General features: G+C 40.0%; 1 pseudogene; it reads right to left on the bottom strand.

The window, feature by feature from the left end:
• Nucleotides 1-2,228: 2,228 nt before the first annotated feature.
• On the bottom strand, nucleotides 2,229-3,087 carry LOC149152646 (GDSL esterase/lipase At1g74460 pseudogene; annotated as a pseudogene).
• Between the last annotated feature and the right edge of the window lie 4,604 nt (nucleotides 3,088-7,691).

The following is a 7,691-nucleotide window of genomic DNA, read 5'->3' as shown; positions in this document are numbered from 1 at the left end:
GTAAGAAAAAATATACATAGCTACATCAGAATAACCACTGTTCAACTCGACACTAGAGAGCTAAAACAAAACCCTCTACCCGAGAAAAAGGGTACAAGTCTCAACCCCTACAACTCTTGGTTGTACAAGAAAATTACCCTGCTAACTCAATAAGCCTTCAAAACTTTCGGAACTTGGAAAGGCTGTGCAACAGAACCAGTATAGTCGACCATCCCAGATTCAAATCATCTAAAGAGCCAAACTCAGTCAAAGAACAACTATCTGGAAGCAATTCCTTCCCTGGCTTCTTGAGCAAGGAAGAAAAGTGAGATGCCGACCCCGTAGCCTCGCCTCAGAGTCTCAGATTCTTGAGGCAAGCTCTACAACTAGAACGCACCATTACAACCTTAGTTAACAGAGAGTTGTGGGAGTGTTCAGCAGAAAATAAAATTCCAGAGACGAAAATGTCAAATAACAGAAAAAAAAACATACACGGATTCTTCCAGGTGATAGTGTCGCCATATTCCTACATCTGGTGGCCTTTCAACTTGTTTCAAGGCCTAGCGATAGACAGAGCAGACCTGCGAAAAAATACGGGGAGAAATAGAGCCGGAGCCAAGTGGTGGAAGCAATAATACAACCGGATAACCAAGAGATGAATGAACCAAACCACGAAAGAGCTAAACCATTGGATCATAACCCAACCCATCCTCCATTGATGTGGTGAAAGGCTCAAGGTAAATGACTGTGGATAGAAGGGCCTACTCATGCCATGTAGAGGGCAGAGCAGGGAGAATTAACACTGATAGCCAGAGCATTAACCCAAAAAGTACAATATAACTAGAGCATATTCAATGAAATTTCCAAGTGTAACATATATCCGCCAAGTTTATCGATCACAAGGAGGCGGGAGATTTCCAAGGTACGTATAGAGTTAATGAACCTTATTCCTATAGTACCAAGCCAATAAAATCACCATGAACCAACAATCCGGTTGCCAGAAAACTTCACCAATGACTGGAGTAGTAAGGACGATAGGAGGGTTACCGACATAATAGTTTCCATAGTGGTATTTAACAATTTTTTTTTTTACTATGGTAGAGTGTGGGAGACATGACAGAAATCTTCAACTAACAAAGGAAAAACTTCCTTAAGAGACCCTAACCCTTCGGCGCTAGCATGCTTTCAATAGAAAAGCCAAAAAAACTCTGACGAGCCGAGGCCAGATGGCACGCAGGAGCCATAATTTCCCAACTAGAATGATTCTTACCGGTCGCTGTCGAAACCTGACACTGGAGGAGCGCCTTCCCCATTGGTATAGGTGTGAGCCTCAGAACGGTAACCAGACACCCTGCAAGCTTATAATCCCACATAAAAGGAGTAAGGAAACTGGGGAAGAATAATGCAAACAACAGGGTTACCTGAAAACAGTCTTAACCACCTCTGGACCATGAGCTCAAACTATGAAGACATCAATTCCACCGTGCGAAGTGTGTCTAGTTGCATAGGGGGCTAAGGTAAGGGCCACAACAGAGTAGGCTTTGCAGGGAAGCTACCAGAAGAATGAGGTCAATACCATTACTTTTCGGAGAAGAGTAGAACCTTGGGGTAGTGGCACCGTAGGATCGCGAGGAGTGTGCTACACCATTGATGAGGTAGAGATTCCAAGAGAAGCGAATGGGATCGAACAGCCTGCTCAAGCCACGTGCAGGGTGGGAGAAGAGGAGTTAATGGAAATCGCTACGAGCATGGAGGACATGTGATGGAAACAGCATGAAACACCCTGGGGTGTTGTGCATCAAGCCGCGTGGAATGCCAACATTAAAAAAAAACATAAACCATTGCAATTAATCCAGCTAGCTAAATAGCCAAGTCATCAAACATTAATTTGTTTAATAAGTGTGATGAGATGGTAGAAACAAAAACCATTAAATCTGTAGCAGCGTCATACATCGAAATAGGTGTCGATAATCAAGTTATGCATTGTACAGTAAATTTTTTTTTATGTGACAGTGAAAATAGTAAATTAATATAGTAGAGACATGCCACTAATGGTCTCACCACCCTTTATCAGAGATTCAAGTAAAATATGAGCCCCTTCATCACAAACTCAAGTAAACCATGAGCCCCTTTACTTGAGTGCATGTACTTGAGTGCATGATGAGTGATGAGACCACTACTTGAAACCTAGAACATCAAGAACATTAGTAAACTTGGGCACAACATATATCCAAAAAATAGTCTCAAATTTAATCTTCAGGAAAACTCACTGTGAGTTGTTGGCGCAATGTTGAAATAAGATAGTCTATGAAATAATCTAGAGCGTATTGCCAGGAATCAGTCTCCACAGGGAGCAAATAATTGTTGATGTAGTCGTTGCTTCCGTTGGACATTAAATCGATGGATTCAATAAAGAATTTCTCTGCTTTGGCATGCCCGATTTTATTGGAAATTGACATCTTGGTCCCTTGAAACAACTCTATTTGGCTCCACAAATAGAGTCGTTGAATCTACATGAGCATACAGTCAATAGGTTAGAAAATGAAATTAACCAAAAAAAAAAACCAGAGGAGCGAGTAGTGTTGAGTAGTTATTACAAAAAGATATCCTATTTCGTTTAGAATGCCTCTGCCACCCGAAGCATAGTTGACACCTTGTATCAACACGGTGTTGTCATCAGTGGATGGATCTAGGATCGGCGCCGGGATTGGAAAACCTGTTTTCTCAGCTGCAATATTAGCAACACCCAATCAAATCAATACCTCCAAAATGCCCAATATACAAATAAATATTCATAAGGTGAAACAGGTTGAATTGTGGAAGCTGGGGGATGTAAGAAATACCAACTATATCACAAATGGTTTGGCCATTAGTGTATCTGCCGGTAGACATTCCGTTACCATAATCAATGCCATACCATGGATAATTGGACTTTGCTAGACTCCGTGGCAGGTGATTGTTGTTTCCAGCATCTGACAAAGAGTCCCCAAAAATAAAGGATACAGGCTTTATCTCTCTTTCTGCTTCACCTGTGACATCGTTTAACACCACCACCATCGTGATTGCCATGAAACATGTACTCACTGCCTCAATCACAAGCCTCTCCATTACTCCCCTCATATACTCAAAATCCTCTGTTGCAATTGTTTTTGTGTTCAAATTACCCGTCGCGATCCTCTGGTATTTATAACAAAAGGTGGTGATTTTAGTATTGTTGTTTGATACATAGAGTCAAGTATGAATATGACAAGCAATAGACGAAAAGTGGAGGAGGAAGTATTAGAATGAATAATCGTTAAGGTGTACTATTCAGAACAGCTTCCACATAACCACAGACTTGCATGCAGAGGGTGGCGGAGTAGTCTTCATGAACTGCTGATATTTTTTACATCACGGGAAATCATCCCCGCCACCTTCCTTATTCCATGTCATATGGACAGGAGGTATAATTGTGTTTTCCACCTCAGATTGCCAATCTTTACGTAATGATCCACTACCAAAGGCTTTCTCTGCCTCTATAACAGCCTGCACCAAGGCTGATGAAGTAGACACATCAGATGGGATTTCCATATGTACTACAGAGAGGGACAAAGAAAGTACTGGAGACAACTCGTCCTAAAAAAGAATGACACACGTAGCTCAGAAAGTTAGGAGGATAATAAAAGCTACAGGAAATATAGAGGGATCAGATATATGGATAGATATGGAAATGGTAGTGAGAAAATCCTATCAGATTCGGTTAAGCTGAAATTTTTGAAAGTTGAATATTTTCAGGGAAGTACGTACAACCTTACACACTGATGAGGCATATATATATATATATATGTATGTATATATATATATATATATATATATATATATATATATATATATATATCTGTGTGTGTGTGTGTGTGCGCGCGAGGGTATAAAAACCGATAGAGCTAATTAAAAATTAAAATTTAGCTGATGAAAGAGATGACATCATAGCCAAAATGATGGTTAAGAAAGTCATCCGGAACGTGCCAACCAATGTGTCACGAGTACCAAAACATGAAAACTCGAGTCCATACCATTCCAGAGAATTCCAGAGCAAGGAGTCGGAAAATAGAAACCTTACCGGAAATTAACCCCAGAAAAACTAGGAGACCTGCAAACCTAAGGACCCATCTAGAACCCTGAACCTAAGAGCTGTCCAAGTGAAACGAAAATGGAAAATCCTTAGACTGTAGCAGGAAATATGCTGAAAAAAATACCATAGTACCATGGAAATTAGGAACAATCAGGACAGCAGCATATACAGCTATAGCATATACACCAGGAATTCCCTATTCTACAGCGAGCATGAGTGCATGGCTGGGAAATAGTGAAATGGTTTGTAAATACTATGCATGGGAATTTTGAAACAAAGACTTCCTTAAATATCAGGTAAGAACTCTGCAATATTAATTCTAACCGAGCAAAAAGCATTTCAGCTTTACCATATCAATTGCAAGGAGTAAGGAACCACTCAGACTGAAACTAAAAAACCATAGAGAGGATATGGAAAAAATTGAAATAGAGTAGCATAACTCATCAGTTCAGCCACAATAGAATCTGAAATAATTCCATAGAGGTGATTCAAATTAGGCCTCAAAATAGGTAAAAAACCTCCACAAAAACCTCAAGTATACTCCTCAAAAAATCCACAATAGCCTTATATCAATCTGAATAGCTCACAATGAAATTCATCCTTTTGTTTGACCATGTGAATTTCCCAGATGTGGGCTTGATATCCTCCAATTCCAAATCTAAAATGAGGTCTTCAACCCATTCTATAGTTGGGTCCCTGACCAACGAGCCCCCCTTTTTCTCTTCTGCAGCTAGCGTAACATTCAGATTACCTACAATAATAATATTTTCTGGGTTGTGCAAGAAAAGATAGGACTAGAGCGAGTCCCAACAATTTTTTTTCTCAGATGGTAAGACCGGAGCATAAAGATTAAACATACTTACTTGGTGGCCAAATTCTTTATGGAGGAGCTTAGTGAGTAGCCAATGGGGGCAACATTCTTCGTGAATCAGGTCATATTTGGAGCTGCCCCAAAAGGAGGCAATCCCTCCATAGGCACCTCTGGCGCTGACTACTCTCCCTTGGCCTTTATGCCAAAATGCTTTGATTTCTTGGAGGAGTAGAAGGTCCTCTAGTTTTGTCTCTTGGATGAGAAGGATTTCAGGCAAGTACATCCTTACAATGTCTTTCAGAGCTTCTTCTTTCAACCTGCTGCCTAACCCTCTGCAATTCTAGGAGACGTATTTCATTATTTACTAGCTTGGAAGGTTGTGGCTCCTTTTGGAGCATGACCATGCTTGCGCCTAGATCTGGTATTCATCATTCCTTTGAGAGTTTTCTGAGAGCCTTGGAAAACATCAAGATAAGTTTGTTCCTCTCTCTGTTTCTTCTTGGACTTTCAACCCCTGGCCGACTTCATAGGAGTGACTTGCGAGCTGTCTGAATCTGAGACTCCATCTTCTAAATCTCCCTCAGAATCGGAGCCCAGATTGATGCGCTCCTCATTTTCTTCTTTTTCCCCTTGTTCATCCTCTGATGGAGGAAGAGTTGACTTTGCCTCTGCTTCTTTCACTTTCTTCGATGGGTCTTCTGGTTCCTCTTGGGTTCCAATGGCATCTGTCTTTACCCCAGAGGAAGAACCCTCTTTTGGAACTTCTTTGGCATTTGGTTTAGGCCGGGGCTTCACCAATGGCCCTGAATTTTTCTTCTCAGTTGGTTTTGGGACTGCCTTGCCCTTTTTTATTTCTTTCCATCCTTCTTCGTCCACTTTGTCCCCGGTTGGAGCTTTTGGGCAATTTCGTTGGAAGTGTCCATGTTTGTGATAGGTTATGCATTTTAAAGGCAGTTGATCGTAATCCAATTTTTGATAGTGATGCCATTCTCCGACTGTACGTTTTACCACTTCGGGTAGTCCATCTTCCATATCGACTTCCACACAGATTCTTGTGCATGTATATTGGCCCTTGTTATCTGCTTTGTCAATGAAACGGCCTAGGCCATTTCCACTCTTCTGCAAGGTGTGATAGCTCTAGCAATGGATCAAAAGATTGGGAAGCTGGACCTAGACCGGGACCTCTTTAGGGGTATCGATTGAGTGATCGAAGTTGGGGGTCCACTTATTAAGATACATACCCTAATTTCCCATAAAATACGGACCGTTTCTGAAAACCAAATCTCAATCTTCTTTGGAGGTGAACTAGAAAATGAAATACCCTCTTTCGACAACATAGCAGATCACATTATTTTCCAACTGGGGCCTCTAGTTACGTTGGATCCAGTCATCTGTTGTTTTTGTAGAGGGCTAGCGTCCCATAAATTTCCCTACCAACCCTTTGTCAGCCAGGGCTAAGGCAATTTTTATCGGTTGGTCTTCTGGCAGGGCGATCTCAGGAATTTCCTCCAGTTTTTTGATGAATTTCGGGACTTCTGGAATCAAAAATTTCTTCCCTTTCTATGAGAGCAATCTTCTGAATGCTTCTTCTAAAGAGATTGGTGTGGTGGGAGAAGGCTCCACACCCCTAGGCGCAGTCATGGCGGTGGCTACGCTCATCTGCGATCGCAAAACCCATACACGGACGTTGTGCCAGCAGCAGCACTGACCGGAGGAGGGGAGGTAGAGCCCGATTGCGGGGATGGTGAGAAGGATTGAGAGCCCAGCAGTAGGGGCTGCCAGGCAGGGGGCCTGCGGAGGGCCGCAGGGGCTGACGAAGCCGGGGCACGGGAGCTCCAGTTCAGAACGCATGCATAGATCACCCTGAAACTCAGTGCTGCCCTCCATTTTCATTTGAAGTGAAATATCGTATTAAACATAGGATTGATCTAAAGTGGTCATTGTATTAAATATAAAGTTTTGTCTTAAAATATTTTCGTCTCAAAATTCTTTTGTCTTAAATATAAAGTTTTGTGTTAAATTGTTTTTGTCTTAAATATAAAGTTTTGTCTTTAAATTTTTGTCTCAAACTACTTTTGTCTTAAATATAAACTTTTGTCTTAAAATATTTTTGTCTCAACCTATTTTTGTCTTAAAGTTTATATTTAAGACAAACCAATTGATATCAATTTTTAATGTAAAATAACTAAAATAAAAAATGAGTTTTTGAGACAAAAGATTTCTTTTGTCTTAAAAAAATGTCTCAAAAGTACCCTTGGTGTAGTAGTGAATAATTTTTTTTTTATAATTTATATGTAAAATTTTAAAAAATAAAGTAAATAATAATAATTAAATTTAAAATTCGCTTATTATATAAGAATTAAGTAAACAAATAATTAACAAGTGTAAACCTTCACAATTAACCTCTAATTGGAGTGTCTCTTCTCAATGTAGCTTTTGGTAAAGCTGTTTATTATCTATATTGTAATAGGGATATCATTATAGCGAAATAAAATGATGAGCTCTTCATCGTTATATTTTATGTTGAGAAGTTAGTTGTAAATATTAAAACCATTAATATTATTAAAATGAATCATTATTTATCTATTATTATTAAATATTAATATATAATATTATTATAATTGATAATTGGCGAAGGGTTCAGCCCCTACTACCACAACATCCTCACAGGTTCTCACAACGTAGGTAAAACCCTCGTCGATCTATGCATGCTCACAAATAGAGGGATATTGTCTAGCCACATGTAAGATCAATAAGATGGTAGACAGGAATATTCACAAGGGATAGTTT

Source organism: Pinus tabuliformis, chromosome 9 (assembly GCF_031772625.1).
Source record: "Pinus tabuliformis cultivar Carrire ecotype Pingquan chromosome 9, CPIR1, whole genome shotgun sequence".
Classification (NCBI taxonomy): Eukaryota; Viridiplantae; Streptophyta; class Pinopsida; order Pinales; family Pinaceae; genus Pinus; species Pinus tabuliformis.
The sequence above is the reverse complement of the archived record's forward strand: the minus strand, read 5'-3'. Positions and strand labels throughout refer to the sequence as shown.